This window comes from Aphidius gifuensis, linkage group LG3 (genome assembly GCF_014905175.1).
Source record: "Aphidius gifuensis isolate YNYX2018 linkage group LG3, ASM1490517v1, whole genome shotgun sequence".
Taxonomy (NCBI): Eukaryota; Metazoa; Arthropoda; class Insecta; order Hymenoptera; family Braconidae; genus Aphidius; species Aphidius gifuensis.
The window spans coordinates 4,663,297-4,684,158 of NC_057790.1; the positions used below are offsets into that span (position 1 = coordinate 4,663,297).

The 20,862-nt window shown below is 27.8% G+C and overlaps 1 protein-coding gene and 1 long non-coding RNA gene across 3 annotated transcripts in view; one reads left to right on the forward strand and one right to left on the reverse strand.

Moving 5' to 3' along the window:
- The window catches only part of LOC122851596 (ephrin-B1), a 509,511-nt gene that overhangs the window by 213,507 nt on the left and 275,142 nt on the right, over window positions 1–20,862 (reverse strand). The gene's annotated exons all lie outside the window — the stretch shown is intronic.
- LOC122851604 overlaps window positions 1–20,862 on the forward strand; it is a 37,969-nt gene that overhangs the window by 1,242 nt on the left and 15,865 nt on the right. The window contains exon 2 of the long non-coding RNA XR_006373710.1: window positions 11,829–11,923. This is a non-coding gene — a long non-coding RNA (uncharacterized LOC122851604). The remainder of the gene's footprint in view (window positions 1–11,828; window positions 11,924–20,862) is intronic.

The following is a 20,862-nucleotide window of genomic DNA, read 5'->3' on the forward strand; positions in this document are numbered from 1 at the left end:
CAAAAAAATAGGTGTTTTATTGTCTCGTCGGTTTTACTTGGGAAAAAAAAAAAAATAACGTATTTGTTTATCTTAAATTTTTTTTAAACATTAAATAATATAATGTATGTATAAGGTAAATGCGTTGGCGTGACATCATTCTTGACTCTGTTCAAATTTTATAACCACCCTCTTGATTGAACCAACACATGTGCTTAAAGCAAAGAGATATCAAACACAAGAGAAAGGCCCCGCCTTGGACAACTAGACAATGTAATGCGGCTGTCTTTGATCAAGTTTGTCACTCGAATCATTTTGTAATGTGTTATTTAAATACTGCGCACCTATACAAATACGCATCAACTCATTATTTAAGCCGATAAAAAAACAAATCAATTTTTTATTAAATCAATCAATTGTGCTGTATGAAATTTTTTCATGACACAATAACATCATATTATTTATCAAAAGAAATTTTCATTCTCAACACTGGATATATATACTGACATAAATTATCACGTGCTTCGATTCAATATCAAAAAGAGAGCCAGTAGCAGAGAGCTCGTTATACCTGCACTGTGCGTGAACAGCATTCGAATTGCTCGAGGGAGGCGTCAACAACTTGCTGAATAAAATAAATAATAAAAATAATATTAATATGAATGAAAAAAAGAAAATAAAATAATAATAAATAAATAAAAATAATTTTATTAACCACATCGGTTATATTATAGTATGTGTGGTAGATATAACTGAGTACGTATATATACGTTGACGTTATTACGAAGAATATAATTAATTGGGTGACATGTTGTGCGTCTCTCAGTGCGGCGGTCGTTCGTTACTTACATTCATGGTCGTTGTTATAAATAACGTCTATTTCTTTCCACGTATTTTGCATATTAATTTCTTGTAATGAAGCCGATTATCCTAATGGCCATCGAATGTGCGGTCTCTCATGTGGGCGATAAATTTATCGACACTGATGAATGTCCGTTTTCATTATTCGCGTAATAGATATCAAATTTATTTTTTATATTTATTATTTTTTATTTTCTAAAACTAAAAAATAATTTTATTATTATTATTATTATTTTTTTAATCGTTAGATTCATGTATATACGTGAAAAGAATATTTGTTTGTTTCAAAGTGTGGTGTTTAGTTAACGTATTCATAAAGCTTCAGATGGTAATATTTAACAGTCTTGTAAGGCATCAACATATCAAGGTGAAGTACGTGAATTTTTTTTATTTTTTTTGTTTTGTTTTAAATAAACCGAGCCAGTGTAAATCATCGGGTCCACACCACCCATAGGGCCACTGATCTCGGGCCCATTTGTAGGGAAATTAGACACGCGTTCGCCGCCTCTGTCTCTTGCCACTAATTTATGTAATTATATTCCGTGGTATCCACCTACCAAGAGATTTTCGTTAGCCTCAGGCTGAAAATTCATTCAAATGCTAGTGTATGAAAGACACGAAAAAAAAAAAAAAATCATTAGGATTAAATTAATAGATTTAAAACAAAAAAAAATCATCGCCATAATAATATAGACTTTTTTTTTCTTCGATAAAAAATTATAATTTAAAACAAATAATTTTTGATGATTTTACAAATTAATTTGTTGATTTTATAAAACCAATAAATTTTTTTTTGTTTTTTTTTTATTTGTTTTGTGGTACGTTTGTACCATTACAATCATTGACCGAGTTTTTTGATAATAATTGAGAGTGAACAATACTAATTATACAGCGTATGATTTTACATCGTTATAAATTCTATACGCATTGAGATTTTCAGTACTACAATAACTCAGTGTTAATGATGTTTTCACAATTATTATTTTATCAATTTTTCATTTTTTTTTTTTTTTATTGATTTTTCATTTTTGTCTATCAATTATTTTACAAGATAAATTATTTAATTGGTACTGGTGTGTCTGTGGTGTATAAATATTATTATGAAAATATTGTTAAAGTTGAAATGAAAAATTGATATGAGGGTAGTTTGTGTTTGATACGAGGAAAAACAAATAGACATGTGTTCATGAATGACAGAAACGATGAACGGTACTTTAGCCGCAAGAATATCGAGATCAAAAGTCAATAGTCAATATATTTTTTGAGTTTGAATATGTGTGTTGTATGTTTGTATAGACTATCTGTAAATGGAACTTCAGAGTATCACGATCGATGCCGATAAAACCGATTGTAACTCAATGATTGTTCGATCACTACCACCCTATTTATTCATTCATTCATTCGTTGCGCGTTGTAATAATATTTTTTTCGTTTATTCTTTCTTTACATCGATGACTCTCAAAAATGATGTTCAAAAAAAATAAAATAAATTTAAATACAAATAATAATAGGAATAATAAATATATGTAATACATGAATTATCTATGATATATAATAATACTAATATTATTTGTATAATCCAATATTGATCTTGAATCTACATAGTCATTATAATTAGATGATGATTTGATTTATTTTCATTATATTCTATTTGTATTTTATATTGTTAATTTTTTATTTATAATGTTTATACATGTTAATTTTCTTGATAACTATTAATTTATTTGAATCATCGTTTAATTGATTCAGTATTATCAATAATATATATCTATGAGCATATTAACTACAGATAATTGTATATAGTACATACTTGCATAGCATTTAAAGTTTATATTTCATAGTATATTTGATTTAAACTTTTTTATGTTCTATATTATTTCTATGTTTATTATTTTATCAGTTTTTACTATGTTTATCGTATTTCTGTAATTTTATTGTTGTTGAAATCTCAGTTATAGTTAGTAAAACTTCTGTATCTATGTATGTCTATATCGTTGATTTGAAATTCCATGAATTGTTGATGATTACAATTTTGAAATGATTATGTGTTAATATCTGTTAATTTAATTTTTGTCAATCACTCGAGCTTTTCATAAATTACGAGTTTAAGACATGGAATACTCAAGTACATTTAGCTTTTTCTCATGGCAAATAAACTCTCGTAATTTGTTTCGTTTTTATTATTTAACCTTTTTTTTTTTTTTTTTTTTTTTTTCGCTTTTTGTTTTTTTTTTCTGTAAATTTTTTTTTTTTTTTTTTACATCAAGTTGAGTAGTAAACACTGATCCTCACGAAAAAGTGGTTCAGTGAGTATATCGCCCAGAGGCCACCACATTTCAGTTCACTCATACACATTTATTTTATTTTTTTATTTATTTTTTTAAATGTCAATTCGCACATCCTATTCACATGTCCAAGCATGTCTTAAAAATGTTTTTCCAATCTCTAGGTATATCTTTTTATAACATGCAGTATTTTATTTTTTCAATTCAGTTCAATACATGTTTATGTATTTATTTATTTATATTACTTTTTTTTTTATATTGGTTAACAAAACTTTCTTTTCTTGCTTCATCACTTATTTCTTCGACACGTGGCAAAAGGGCCATTTACTTTTCCACTTCAATTCATCGAATGATGATTGATTTGCCACACAAAAAAATATATTTAATATATGCATATTCAAGCCAAAAAAAAAAAAAATGGAATATCAAGTATACACAAAGATGGAAAAAATATTTTATAAACCAACAAACAAATGATAAGTAATTTTTTTTTTTCATAAAAACATAAAACTAAAGAAAAAAAAAATAAAACAATGGATATATGAATGGATAAGTATGATGTGTGTATAGAAAGGTGAGAGAAAAGTTTTTTTTTTTTTAAATAAAAGCAATGTACAAGTTTATATTCGAGGTCACTTGGTGTTGAGCGTGTGAGTGATCCATTGTGGTCTAGGACAATGCTTGTCGGTCAAGTTTTTCAATGTGTTATGCGTTAGCTGCTGTTATTCGGACAAGAGAGCATTCAAGCCGTCTTCTTGGCAATAATATAATAATCCCTGGTTTGTTTGAATTTTTATTTTTATTAAATTATGGTTTGCAAACCAAAACTACCTTATGAAATATGTCTACTTTTATACTATACTACTGTACAAGAACTCCCATCAAAGTACAGTCAGTATATTTTTATTTTTTTTTCATTTTCTCTTTTTTTATTTATTGATAAAAAGAGAAATCATTTTAATAATAAAAAAAAAATATAGAAAAAATAATTTTTTCAATGGTTTAAAACCATCGGGATATAAGAGAAAAAAATAACTTTAACTTTGCCAAGTCTTAAATCACAACTTGAAAATAACTTATACGATAGATGTTGCTATAAGAATATGTGGGACGTTTTAACAATGTTTTTTTTCATTTTTTATTTATTTTTTTTCGTGAAGCAGTTTACGCACGTGTGATTCAGTTCGACACGCACATGTATTGGTAAATAATGTTTGTATGTAAATAAAAATATATATGAGCATGCGGAGATACATAGTGTCAGTGGCCAGTGCTAAGGCCAGTTTGCCCAACTCTCGTTTGACCTTAAGTCTGCTCATTTTCTTTAACTTGTTTATTCAAAAAAAAACTGATAATTTTTTTCATCAAAGTTTTCTCGTTTTTCTCACCGTTTTTTTTGTTTTTCTATTAATTTAAGATTTCACCAGTTGGATGACACTGGAGCGTGTTCACTCAACATATATTTTCTATAACATATTTGCAATATCCCACAAAAATTTATATTTTCTCTAAAACTTATATACATATTTATAAGTAAAATGTGCTTTTTAAATTGTTGCCATATAGATGGACACGACAAATTGTTTTAAAATTTTTTTTTTTATTAATGCACACCGCTGTGCAACGACAAGTACAAAGTGTACCGATGGTCCTTGAATAATCGTTATCGATTAACGTACCTGTGTCGATCGTAAGCTCTCATACACATCCGTAAAGATATATAAAAAATAAATAAAATATTAATAATAATAAAATAAATATATATATAAATATGAGAATGAAATGTTTTTTTTTTTTTTAAAAAAAAACATATTAGTTTAAAAAATATTGGCGGCATGTCGTGATACACAACGCAGGACAATCCACATGTACGTATTACCCCCGCTGGCATACACGATATGCGAATAGCATTATTGCAAATATTAAACATCAAATGTATTAAAAACATTTGACCAAGTGGAAATGGCAATGAGTATTTACCTGTATTATCTACTCGCATCAATATTCCCATAAGCAAATATACTCACAATCAAAAGAATTTCTTCAAGTATTTCATTGGACTTACCTGAAACATAAAAAACAATAATTTTAAATACAATGAATAAATAATACGACGGAGAATCATGTTATCTCTTGGTAATATAGTTGATATGTGCTATATCAAACATAAAAAATATCATAAAAAATATATATATAATTCTCGCATCTTTGGTTAATACAAAAACTATGTATATCCACACGTTAACCAGACACATCCGACATTAATACATAGATATACATATATTTACACTGTACTCTTCGTAGTCAAGTGATATCAACATGATAAATATATACACGCATAAACAAACATATATATATATTTAATGTTTCAAGTATAAAATTATAAATACATGTATGTGTGTGTGTGTGCATACATCCTCTAAATGAAATTTTTAATTTACCAACATCTTGAACGTGATTTTTTTTGTTTTTTTATATATGATTTTCTTTGCGGTATAAACTAAGATAACTGTGGCATTTTAAGGTGTGACTTTATTGCCAAAAAATATATATATACCTTGCTGTGAATTAATAAACAAACTATATACTTAATTAAGAAAAAGAAAAAAAAAATAGTATTTATACGTTAAAAAAATAGATACAACGGGGGATAACGTTTGAAAAAAAAAAAAATCAGGTCTTTCAGGGTAGTCATAAGAAATTTCTTGTGGTACACATGGATATTGCATCGTGTGGGGTTTTTTTAACCTGTGTGTGAATTCAGTCAGACGGATAAAAAAATAAAAAAGGGTGGCAAAGAAAAAGAGCAGTTAAGGGGGGAAAGGGGGGCTAAAAGTAGTTAAGTGGGTATCCAAGAGATAAGCAACTGACTGGCATAACAACTCGATAAACTTACGTGTTTATTGGTTCGTTCGTTATTATTATTTTTTTTTTTTACTTTGTCTATAACTGACCACGACCTTCTGTCTCGTTTTCCTTATTTTACATTGTTTCTTAACCCCAAATTTATGAGTTAACCTTGAAATTTGTTTCTCTCAGGCTTGCAAAGTAAAAAGGATAAATAAAAATAATGATTTTTCTTTTTAATATTTATAAATATACTGCAGATATATATACTTCCGCGTTGTAGTAGTTGGGTAGAAAAAAAAAAACAACAACAACAACAATGTATATAGGGTTAAAGTGAACTCGAATTTATTCAAGATATAGTGGGACTTTGATTGGATTTGCTATGGCTTGTCGGCTATAGTCTGACGCCCACTTGGACCAACGTGTATCAGCATAAACACATGTACCTATATATACACTTAGTACCAAACTGTGTGACTATTGTGAACATTTTATATTTCTTAGGTAGACAAGAAAAGAGTATAACTGTCAAAAGAACAAAATATAATATAAAGAGAATAAAATGAAGAAACAGAATGAAAAAAATAAAAAAATAATTCAAACAGTTCAAAAGCACTCGGTCGTAAATTCTTATCATAAGGTCTTTAAAAAAAATATATATAAAGTAAAAAATAAAACGTCGCTTTTCACGCTTATCTTTATATTTTTCTCAAAGGTATGTTACTTAGCCAACCTCTCAAGATTAAACTCAACGATTCAGAGAATTTTTTGTTTTGTTTAGATTTAAAGAAAAAATTTTTTTTCATATTTAAACATTATTTTTCGTTTTATTGATGACGATATTTTTAAATATTATTTTTCTCATTATTTTATTTTTTTTTTCTTTTGGTTTGAAACATTTCAGGTTTTTTTCAATCAATATTAAATTCGACTTGAGTTTATGAAAAAAAAGGATAAAAAATTGAAGAGGGATTAACGAGGCCCTTCGTAAAATTAAGATGGGTAAAAGGTAGTAAAGGGGGTGGAAAAAGGGATGGGAACATTGTGGTTGGGGCTTCTGAGTAATCGATTTCACCTTGCGACCATTTTAGCTTATTACAAAATGGTGGAACATCAAAAACTAAAAAGTCTTTACGACGACAACGACGATATATGCGTATATATGCGATGAAAGACATTGGGGAAAGTTAACATGGTTAATACATGTTTAGGTACATACATCAGTAAAGATATGCCATCATCATATATACATGTATATGATGATGCAGAGAAAAACATCATACATGTATGTGTGTAATATTACCTGACGAGGGCACACCGTTTTACCTTAGCTCGGGCTTTAATTAAGAAACGATCTTCCAAGACTGCAATCTTGTCTTCACAGAAAAAATAACCGTGCTGGATGAATATCAGGAATTTTTTTAATATTTTATTTTGTTTTATATATACTTTTATATTTACATCAAAAAATAAAAAATTATTTTTTTCCGTCCATTTTATGATACGCGATGACTGACGATGATCGATGAGAGATGCTCTGATGGCGTTTTAAAACCCAACAATTTTTCGTATATACAGTTGACTTTTGTGTATTAAATGGTTTATACAATATTATAAAAGAAAAATTTATACACCGTCAACTTATCAATCTCAAGTTGAATAATTTTTTAACATAAAAATAATAAAGTATGATGATGATAAAAAATCAAACTAAAAAAAATAAATATATATATAAATTGCTAAAGGATAAAGATTGCAGATACATATGAAAACAGGTAAAAAAAAAAAAAAAAAAACCATTATAAACAAAAAAAAAAATAAAAAAGATACGTAAAAATCTTGTGATATTTCGAGGAAGAAAGAATCCAGAGAATGTCTTGAAGAATAATGTGAGCAGCGGCTTTTTCAGTATCAGACCAAAGAGAACGACATACAAATTGCAAGGGTATTTTACTTTGTCGTTACAATTTTCTCACAGTCTTTTGTCTTTCACTTGGGACAATCTTGGCATGTTTGTAGGATATATATCTCAAAAGTTGTTTACACTATATAGAATTGTCAATGAGTGACAATTCAGTTATTTAGATGTTAATACATTTTATGCGAATATTAAGATCACTATAACAAACACAAGTTGACTAACAAACCAAGACAAACACATGCAAATAATTCAACAAAAATGAATTATACTAGATGATATATCAAGTTTTTCATTTCCGCCGCAGACTGGAAACCCGCCGGCGACTTTTCCACATTTACAGGTTTACGCATAGCCCTTGAAATATATATATATACAAAATGTTATATATGGAGGGTGGTGCAGAATTTCATCGACCTCAGTGTTCAACATCCTTGCCAGACGAAAATTTACCCATCTGGAATTGTACATAGGATATACGCTTTACACACGAGACATAATTTACTGCATCTCTTATGAAAAATTAACCCTTTAATATTTTAAATAATATAATATTTAAAAAAAAGATATTAAAATAATAATATATAAAAAGTTGATATATAAATAAAAAATAAATAAATAAAATAACAGATAAAGATTAAAAAATAAAAATAAATATAAATATATATGAAAGTGAATATTATTTAGCGCGTGCAGGTTTAATGTTCCATTCGTATTTAAAGAATTTGCATAATGGACCCATGACATGTTTATGTACATACGGGGCCCCGCGGGTCGAACCGCTTGCCTACCTACGTGCACGCACGTGGATCCACAACGAGTGTAGTAGGTATGTGAAAGAATTTTTCTTTTCCTCACAAACTTTTTGCAACCCTCCCGCCTCTTCTACCCGCGTTACAACATCCCGGAGATTAAAGGTCTTTGCTATTGTGCGGGAAGATCATAAATATACGATTTGTCGGGGACAGACCACACCGCGGTATATTCTGCGCTCGCAGGTTTAATATCATCCAGAGATTCTCTCACTCACTCACTCACTCACTTACTCATTTTTTTTCTCTCCCCCCCAATAAACCCCCTTATCACATTTCTTGTTTTTTATTTCTTTCTTTTTCTATTTTTTATTTTCATTTTTTAGCTTCCTCATTTGGCAAACCGAACCAACAATCCTCGTACGGGCTTATAAGCCAGCTTAAATATCAAATACTCAACTCTTAAGCGCTTAATCGTCCCAATAGCCTTTTCGAGTTTTGCCCAAAATGCTCGGAAATTACCTCATTTTATTCTTCAACTTTGGTACTTTACACAGCAATAAAAAATAAAATGATGTTCGTTCACGATTGAGAAAGGATTTTATTTATTTATTCATAATTTTATTGTGCTTGAGAATATGAGAATTGACGGTTTAACTGTATACACTGTGAAAAAAATAATATTAAATAAAATAATAATATTATTTATGATGGTATATATGATAAAACAAATTTTTAAATTTAATTTATTAATATTCGTAAAAATATAAATATATATATTTTTTTTTGTGGAAAAAAATATATATATCTTTAAAATTGTTAATTACCTTTTGGCTTTAGTATTTTTTTTTTGACCTGCGCGCATTGTGAAAAAGAAAAAAAAAATGTTTCATCCCACTTTTTTGGGTTATCATCTTCTCGTTGATGATGAGGAGAGCTACCAGATGCGTTCTCAAATTTCCCTTGAAATTATGCATATATGGTATATAGCTACTGACACACTGTGTGTATCAGACTAGTTAAATTTTTGAGCGCCTTTATTAAACCGGTTGGCAGCTAACAAATTCACTCTATACCAGAGTCAAGAAAAAAAAAAAAATTTAAAAAAAGATGATAGGGGAGGAAAATAAAATTTAAAAAATAACTGAAAACATCAGAGTATAGATGATGAAGGAAGGAAAAAAGAAAAAAAAATTATATAAACTTTTTAAAATAAAAATAAAGTTAAAAATAGATATTCAGGGGTGCGAGCAGGCTAATTACGTGTGGCAGAGGGCGTGACCCTTGAACAGACTAATGTCACGTATATACATGTCACCGGAAATGGGATTTTGTACGGGCCAAAACCCTCAATATCGATTCAATTATCTTTATTAAAAATGAAAAGCATTTTATTTTTTTTTAAATTAAAAAAAAATATAAAAAACACTCGAGTAACGGTCTTTAAAACCAACATAAATTTCACAAAATAACTTTATTTTTCCAAAATTATATTTATAAATAAAAAAAATATATATAAAATCGATTAAAAGCCTTTTTTATTTTCCGTATATATCACTAATTTTATTTTACCACAATATTCCATAATTACATTTGATTTTTTAGTTAGATGGATATTTATAAAATTATTTTTAACTTTTATTAATTAAATGTTTTTTTTTTTTTCAAGTCATTAGTTAATATACAGTATAGAGGATTGAAAAAAAGAGATTTTCGTTAATCCAATTTCCGGTGTTGACATTGGCTCGACACACACACTCGGGGGAATAAATGTATTAAAAAAATAATCAGGTGTCTCATTAAATATATTCTATAATTATCACCGCTATATTTTGATTTTTCTCGGTGTGATTGAATAACGAATTTTTAAACAAACAAAAAATACATTAAAATTTGAAAATGTGTCAATCACAAGTACATTAATTTATTCTATTATTTTAAAATTCATTCAAAATCAATTTGAATTAACTGGTTTTCATTCGTTATCTTTAAAATGTCAAACAATCAAAAAAAATAAAATTTTAAATTTTTGAAAAAAATATAGAGTGTCCTGAATTATACGTTTCGATATCAATTTCAGTTCACGTTTAAAAAAATAAATAAATGTATTGAAAAAAAATCCAAATGAGCTTATATAGAAAAACTTCTTCCTGAATATATTTTCATGGTACTCTTCCAGGTGTACAGAGTGATGTAATCAAAATTCACGACGATTTCTGAATTCGCATATAACAGTGAGTATGTAGCGGTTCTTGTATTTTGGCCATTAAGTTTGGATCCTTGTTATTTATTGCACTACCAGACTCTGCACTCTATACCATCAAATTTAATCGTAAAATTCAACTTTAGTTAACCGCACATACACTTTCCCATCAGTGTGGCCTGTCTCGCTTGATTTCGAAAAACAAAAAAAAACGTTGAAATGATTATTTTGCTTCCGACAATTATTGACTCGTTATTTTTTCTAAAGTTAAATCAACGAATCCATTAATAAATTGTGAAAAAAAAAAACTAAAATAAACATCTATATAGCTTTTGTAGAAAATTAACTGAAGATATATAAAATTTAATGAGAAAATTTTGTTATGTTAACAAGTCAAAAATGTTTGCCACAGTAATGTGCAAAGTTTGTGGGTATAAAGAGGATGGTCTAAAAGAATTAAAAAATTCTCTCTTCTGACATCATGAAAAACATGAATAATTCATTGCTAAAAAGGGTTAAGGAATAAGGGTATATACATATGTGAAGCAAAGTCAGCAAGATTGCAGCAATTTAATCTGATACATTATTTACATGGTCTCTATTTTATATAAAATAAAATAACTGATTGAATTTTATCAATCAAGCCAGTCAATTTTAATCTTCTTTTTTTTTTTTTTTTCATAACTTGATCACACCACGAGAATTACGGTGCTATATGTATAGAAAATCAATTGATACAAAAATTTGTAAAATTAATTAGGTCACCAATGATTATTAAGCACTCTGTTGTAAGTTTGTTATTTTTTTTTTTTCGTTTGTTAGTGGCAAACACCAAAATTTAAACTGTGCATTATTGACCGCACCAAATACCTAAAACTTTGTTATATATTTTTTAATGAATTCTTTATTATATTTTTTTTTTAATAAATTTCTAAAATTTAATTTAACATATATTACAACGGTTTTTCTTTTTGTTGCAGGTGCAGTAGGCATTAGAGTAATTTCAAAAGTCAAAGGCGTGGCACGTGTTCTTCTTTTCAAATGTTCTTCAATGCCGCACGAAAAAACATACAAGGTAAAATTTTATCAAGATCTAATAAATACAAATTTCATAAATAACATTTTAAATATAATTTATGTCGATTATAATTAAGAGGAAAGCTGTTGAAAAATATATTAAAGCATGCGCATATTATTTTCAACAAGTTTAATCCGGTCAATAACTTAATTTTATATTTATTTTAAAATAACAAATTTTTATAATTTTTTTTTTCTTTTTTTTTTCATAAAGAAAAATATAAATTTATTAATTTAAACGAAAGAAATTTACTTGGAAGTAATTTAAAAAAATTAAAAATCCAATAAATATACTAATGAATGTCAATAAAAGATAGTTGAGAGCTGAATAAATATTTAATTCTCTGATTAAAAATTATATCCTTAAATAACAGTTTTAAATTTTAATTTTTTTTCAAAAAAGAAAAAAAATAACAAAGAATAATATTAATAAATAATATTATTTTTTTGAATAATATTAGCAGTGTCAAAATTAGTATAATTTTTAATCAGTGACAAAAATAAATAAACTCTAATTAACACAAAAAAAATAGAAATATTTGTCGTCGTCTTGAAGATGCAACAATTTGCACAGCGTAAATATATCATTGACTCGTGTTGACCCTGTAAGTTAGTGAATTTTAAAGACACAAAAATATCGAGGGAGGAAAATAATATGTATAATCAAAGTACTTGGCACAACTGAACTTCCACCTTGGACATAAAAATAAAAATAAATATAAAACGACGTTAAAAAACAAAAGGAGTCGAAAAAAAATAAAAATAAATTTTGTTCTCTTACGTTAATTAAGGTCGTGCGCATGCTGGTAACTCACCCCAGTCATTCTTTATCGCCTATGCTAATCGATCATGAAATTCTGTTGCAGAATTTGTCTTAATTAGTTTCCCTTACTTGCAACACAGTATTTTTCTCTCTCACTCTCTTTATTGCAACTTTATATATAAATACTTATTCTTTTAAATTTATTTAATTTTTATTTTTTCATTTTTTCTCATCGCGAGAGAAAGACACAAAGAGAAATGTGTCTCGTGGATGGTTTTGTCGATTTCCATCCGTAAGGACGTTTCACGATTCTCGGTAGTATATATACGCTACGCGCCAGTCCAGTGGGATTTATATACTCGTAGGGAAATTTGCATTGAAGATATATCATAAATATAAATATACAAACTTTTTTTTTATTACTTTATTATTTGTTTTTGTTTAAATTAAAAGTTTGTCATTTAATTGAAATAAAACAAATGAAAAATGATAAAAGTATAATAATAAGTATTAAAAATAATATAGAACAAAATTGAGGGGGAAAAAAATATATATTTATATGAAAAATTGAATACAATAAGTCAGTGCAATGACCACTCCCTGGTGCAGGATAACTTGGACATTGTGATTGGAATGCGGAACACTATTGACATTAATTCGTGCGGTACACTACGGAGGAATCGTGTGGTCGATCACCGCCCCCTTCAGCCACATTATACATTTTTTTTTTTTAAATAATTTTTTTCCTTTAACTTGTTTGTCCTTGAGTTCCGTTTAAATTTCTGGCTTGTATAATAGAGTTAGAATATACCCCGGATGCATATATATCTATATATATACACCCAAGACCGATCATCGTGATCGACGGTGAATGAGATGATCGCGCTCTATACTCACAAGTCGCCGCAGTCGTGTTGGTATTATCTCAACATAATAAAAAAAAAATCAACGATAAACTATCGGTCGTTTGCATCACCGTTATATCGATAACCATTGGCAATAAATGACCCACAACAACAAATCAGATTTAATAATTTTTATACTAAATATTTATGAATAAACATTTTTTTTTTTTTTTTTCTTAATTTTTCCCGTTGTTTTATAAATTTTCCCGTTGTCTTAAATATATTTTAACTTTTTTTTTTTTTCTCTTAAAAACATGAGCTTTATAAGTGAGTTTAAATTATTATTTTTTGTTTTTTTCACTAATCATTTTCAATTATTCATTTCCCTATTCAATTATTTATTTATTATTATTTAATTTGTTTCTTTTTCTATTTTTTATGAAAGATGACGTAGAAAATGAATATATATATATAAAAATTTAAATTGTAATTTATTTGAAAACGTTTTAATGGTATAATTTGCTTGAATCTATCATGCATGTAAGATGCGTGTGCATTTAAGTTTTTTCAATGTATTTACTATGGGTAGATATATAGTAACTTGCGGCACCATCAAACATCTCACCGCTAGGGAAAACGATGATGGATAACCTTTGATCAAATCATTCATACATCAGCCAGAAAGGTAGATTATATGCCATCGTATACATATTTGTATATATATATATTTTATATATATTAACCCAACTACTACACGTTATATTATATCAAGCTTCAAGGTATATGTCTTTTATTTCTTTTTTTTTTTTTATAAAAATTCATCTATCTTTTTTTTATTTTCTCTTAACGTAAATTTTCCCTCAATCGTTTTTTTATATATATATATTTTTTTTATATTTACCGTTAATCTTTAATTACCCATTGATTTATTATTGGCTGCGTGTGTTACGCGTGTTTCTTATTTGTATCTTTCAACGCTCAAGCATTCACGTTGAGAATACGTTGTAACACGTTATACTCGACAGTTCTATCGACGATACTAGTATATATCTATTTCCCAGTTGCATACTGAGAGAATTAACGATGTTGCTCTTTCTCTATATCACATCGCATTCATCAAAAATAAATGATATAAAAAAAAAAAAAAAAACAAATTCTCCACCTCATTTTTTATATTATTCAGATATATTTTTTAATTGGAAAACTTTTATGGATATACATGCAATTGTTCCGATTTGTCTCGTTAAAAATTAAAAAGTAAAAAAAAAAAAACATCAAATTAATTTTATTGAGTATATATTTAGTAAAAAGAATTTTTCTTTTTTTTTTTCGTTGAATGAATAAGAGATGAAAGAAAATATTTATTATTCAATTTATTTATGATGTAAGTTTTTTTTTTTTATATAGTTGAGGATTTAAAATGTTGGGAAATTGTGATTTTTATAAACTCAACTTTTTAATACTCGACTGTGTTTTTATTTATATATATGATGATGATGCTAATGGTTGCTTTTACACTACAGTGACAATTTCAATAATAGATTAGACGTGGAAGTTAAGTGCATATATATTCAGCCGACACTAAACTGATCCCCACACGACGTTTGTCTAATTTATTGATTGTTAAAACACGCGTGCATCTATCGAAATTTAAACATCTGAAATTTGTGATGGGTATTACGAATTAAAAGGGACGGGGGCATATAAATATAGTCTTTTCTTTTTGGTTTTGTATATAATGCAGGAACAATTAACGACGTCAGGCATTGCTCCATCCCCTGTATTTTTTATTAGATATAATTCCCCTTTTTTTGTATATAATTCTTTAGGCTCCACTCACGACGCTTATACGTCTAACGTCAAATTAAAATTGACGGACATGGAACACGCAAAGTATTTATTTTTTTTGTTCTATAACCTTTACCGTTTTTTTTTTTTCCTTTTGTTATCTATCATTCATTAGTATCCTAATGGACGTCGATGGACATGTCTTCTAATCTTTTGAATTTTTTATTACTTTTCTATTTTAAGTTTTATTCTAATTATCTAGATTATTGGATCTGTCGCTTTTTCATTATAATTTATAAAATACTTTCAACTCATGACACTTTGTATATACTGTCGCAGTAATAATATAATCCCAATTTATATACTTTTAAATAAATCAGTGGTATTAATATATAATATTTTTTTATTTTGACATTTGAAAATAAAAAAACGTGCTATATTAGAGCTACAGTGGATCGAAATTGAAACTAATATTTTGCCGCCAACTTCCGGGCTTTAAATCAAAAAAGCTTTAATAATAAAGAAACCCTTTTAATATTTTTAAAATAATATTAAAATCTCAGTATATATAAAAAACTATATACACCTCTTAAAAATGTATACTCGCCACCGATAAATACTCAACCGGATATCCCGGTTTAAACCTGAAAATGAATAAAATAAAAAAAAATTAAAAATAAACAATAATAATAATGAAAAAAGGGTGAAAAAAAAAATAACGAAAAAAAGAAACGATGAAAAAAAAAAAAAGGAATATAAACAAAGAATTTAATTAATTAGCAGCGGTTTGGAATTCCGGATGCGATGACTCGTTTGTGGTTAGTGTATATACGATTCATTGGTGGTACATAGCTAGGTGATGACGAGTATATATGTATATGTGCAATATTGAAGGTGAGGCACCCGCGGGCGTTGTTTCTGTCGAATAGAAACATGGACGAGACTCTTGCTCCCACGTACACTCATCCTTGTCCAGTCAATAACGTGGGAAATCAAATGATTCGTTTTTAAAACAAGATGAAAATGAGATCAATACACACCGTCGGTATATATACACAAAAAAATACTTCATTTATTGAAATATGATAAATTTTTGTTTAAATAGATTTTAAATATATCCCATCAAGTTAATAAAAATTCGTGATAACAAAAAGGTGAAGAAAAAAAAAACGAATAAATAAAGTATATAAATTATTTAAATTTCCGGCAATAAATTGATAAAAAAATTAAAATAATGCGACAACCAAGCAAAAGTCACATTTTTGCAATGACGTAAATTGGTTTAATCATAATTTCAAGCAACTATTAATTGTGATTCATTGAGTAAATTTTACATTTATTAAGTGTTCTTTATCTCTGTTTACAATTTAAACATTTATCCATCTTTTTTTTTTTTTTTTTTTTTATAAAAAAAAGAGATATTATTTTTTTTATTTCATTTTTAATCTAGCCTAAAAACATATAGTTTATTTTTTTTTTTAAATATAATTTTTGAAGGTTTTTTTTTGTTAATCTTCTGTTTTTGTACACATAAGCAGCTAGATATGTCTTTGTATCGTCGATTAAGGGATATCACAAGTCAGTACAATGTTTATGAAATAAGAAAAAAAAAAATAAGAAAGAACGATATAGAGAACGAACGAGGATGTTTAAACGACGCAACGATTGAGCTGGGCAAACAAGACACGCGCCTAGGTACATACGCGCGCGAGCGGCCCTCGCTCTTTTATATATATATAAACTATAAAAGATATATATATATATATATATGAACAAACAGGATGGTGCGCACATGCGACCAACTACAATTCCATCTCTGTTTAGTTATCCATGCACTTGCAACGTTCCGCGGGCGGTCGGTGTCTTCTGTAACCGGAGACAAACTCGATGACATTTAATGCATAATTCGTGGAAACGACTCTTGACGATTCTCGGTGTATATGACTCACTCATCTGAATAAACGAATATTTTTTTTTTTTCCTCATTATTATTTTCATTTATTTATTCCCCCTTTTTTTTCATTTTTTTCAACACGTAATAGTGTACACTCGTTATCAAAGAGATTATTTAATGTACAATATTTTTCATATAAAAAACTAAATGAAATAGTCACGACAATAATTCAACTAAAATAACGGAAAATTATATTTTTATATTTTGTTAATTTTTTTAGCACTAAAATATTGGCAATATAGTTTATCAGATTATCCAGAATATATCACTTCCAAAATTTAAATTTTTTTACCTTTATAAAAAAAAAAATAGCTTGCCATCATTTTGTAGGCGTTATTTTTTTTCTCCTCTATTTTTATATTTATATTTTTTCGAAAAAAAATAATTATTCATTTATTTTTTATTATTATAAAATACCATTTCATTATTATTATTATTTTTTTGTGTCTCAGTATTTTAAGGGGGAGATGTAAAGGCGCCGTTGTCTGTTAACCTGCTGTTGAATATTTCGCGTGCGAAAACGAGACGCGAGATCCTAGAGAACTCGACACGATAAAAACGACAAAGCATATCTGAGCTATGGCACACGTGCTAAAGCCAATATTATACAATATTGCAAAAGCGTGAGAAGGACAAGGGCGTGATAGGCTGGCAAAACATAGACAAGATAAATATATAACTTTAGATTTGCGCGTCTTCTTGTTGCCTGGCGTCTTTTCAATATACTCATGTATCTACCGACAGTTTAAAAAGATCGAAAAGATCTCGTTTTCTTGGAAGAGACTGCGATAGAGAAAAAGACCAGAAATCGGCATTTGTACAAAGTGATTTGGCTCCTTTCGATATATTCCAACATTTTATATACTCAAGTAGAAACACATTCCTTTTGTTTACCGCAGTTATATTCGATTCGTCGCCTCAAGAATTTAATATTTTTTTTTTTTCTTATGTCTAGAAATCGATTGCTAACTAGAACTCATTTTTAATCGCAAAAATCCATTGAATTCTTTCTTTTTATATTTTTAAATTCAATAAATGAGGCGTCGGAGAACGTGACCTTCGCACTGACATTTAGTTATTTTTTTCCTCACCCACTTGTGACACCCATTTGTTAAATTTTTTTTTTTTGTTTTTTTTTTTTTTTTCAACCAATGCACGTTTTTTAGGTACTCAAGAATTGTCGTTTGGTTAAAAGACGTGAAATGGATTGTGGAAGTAGCGGAAATTCGAATAGGATAAAGTGCATTAGAGAGAAATAAAAAGGGGAGCGCCTGTAACCGTAAGACATAGAAAGGAAACATAACTCATTCGGGTGGGCCAAAAACATAATATAGAACAAGTATAAGTCGTTCTCGTTGGTTTTCCATATAATATCCTCGTACTATATACTATTGTAGCAAAAATATATATAATACCAACGTCGACATTGAGTCTACGATTTATCCTCTCGTGTTTATTTTATATTTATATATTTTATATTATTTTAAAGCTTAATCGGTTGTATGTACAATGAATTTGTGACACATCACATTACATATACATAAATTATTGTAAATTTACCTTTTGTGTATAATGAAATGATTATGTGTTATGTGGTGAATGAGTATGTTTTTTTATTTTTTGGCGAAACAACTCGATCAACATATTTAAGTCTATACGAGTCATTCGAGTAAATATGACACACTGCCAACTTGTGATTAACAAACACGTAAAAAAAAAATCACTTATTCATGCTGTTTGATTAAAATTATCATATGACTCAGAACGAAGAGAAAAAAAAAATAAACTTTCTATGGTTTGGATTTTTTTCCGTATATATAATATTAAAAATGGCTGCGAAATCACGCAAATTGTACAGAAATTGACGAGACAAAGTAGACGTTTTTTTATTTTATTTTTTGTCTCAATAAATTGCTTGAATAATGTATGTCTCTTGAAATTTTATGGCTGCACTGTCTTTCGTAATAACTAACAAGTTAACACTAATAAATAATAATAATATTTAATAGTGATAAATTGATAATTATCGAGTCAGTGATTGCGCACATAATAATACCAGTTATTAGCATATTACATTATAACAAATCATTACTATTAATTATTAATAATATTAGTGAGAATTAAATATATATTTATATTGGTCAATTTGGTCATTTTAAAATTTTTCGGTTAAATTTTTAGAGCTTGTCGTTATAAGATTAAAAAAAAAAAAATAAATAAAAAAAATGAGTTGTTATAAAGGCGATGAGTTGTGAGGCATTAGTTGGGACTAATGCAGGTTTTGACACTAATCCACATGGCCATTTCACGAGTTAACAAAAAATCGACAAAATGAAAGTAAATTGAAAAGCAACCACCAACGTTTTGGATGTCCAGCGGCCTTCATCATCTACACTTTGCTTATTTTATTTTGTTAAGAATACACTAAATTCATATCCACCAAGCTAATCTCTCATACTAAATCGTCTTGGGTAAAGAAAAAAAAAAAAAAAAAAGTATGTCAATCGAATTTGCAATTCCAATTGATTCAAAGATAAGAGCTGTTTATCCTTCTTTCAACGAGTTTAAATTTATAATTTTTATTTTATTTTATCCATCAAATTATTTATTATTATTTTATTTTATACATGAGTATTTACTTTAAAAGAGGCTGGGTTTATTTTGTGATAAAAATAATCATACTAAAATTGATTATGTAGCTAACAAATATTATTTTGAAATATATTTTTGAATAATATTATTTTAAATTTGAATGATGCATAGACACATTTACTAACAAAAATATTACCCATAAATCTAAAACTCGTAAATGCAAGTTTAAAAATATACATGTATTCTCGATATAAAAAAAAAAAAAAAAACAAAAAACAGCTTTAAAGTTGTAAATGGGATTTTTTTTTTTTGCTTTTTTTTTCTTCAATTTTTTTTTGTCGTTTAGCTGATGAATCTTCTAGTTTTTCGGTTGGAAACCAAACGTGTTGAATGATGATTTTTTATATTTTTTTTTCATCTAGAATTGAACAAAGCTCGGTATAAAGGTAAAACGATTCAACGAAAAGTAAGATATCTGTCTGGCCGTTTTACTGAGTTTCTTATCGTGCAATGACAAGAAGAAAATAAAAATAAAAAAAGTTTACGGAGCAAAAATGACGATACTATTTTTTTGAGTGGCTTTGGGGCTATAAATAATCGTAAAAGTAACGTGTCATTCGAGACTAAGAGCCGATAGGCCTTCGCACTCGAGTGACACAATATGACCGTTAAAAAAATATAGTACGTTGTATATAGTTGTACCAGGGAAAAAAAAAAAAAAAAACAAAAAGGTAAAATGGTTTGCGCAATGATAGTTTGACATTAAATAATGTTTCTCCATCGGTGGCCCGCCACAAGGCAAGGCGATGGATCGATCGATACATTTATATACATACCTTAGGTATATATACAACAATGTACATGGACCACAAGAATGTGTCGTTATAGAATCCTGTCACATGACGTTGCTAAAGTCGAATTGATCGTTTTACTTTTCAATCTGTATTTTTATACTTGTTGCATATATCTCTTATACAACTATGAATTATTTTTTT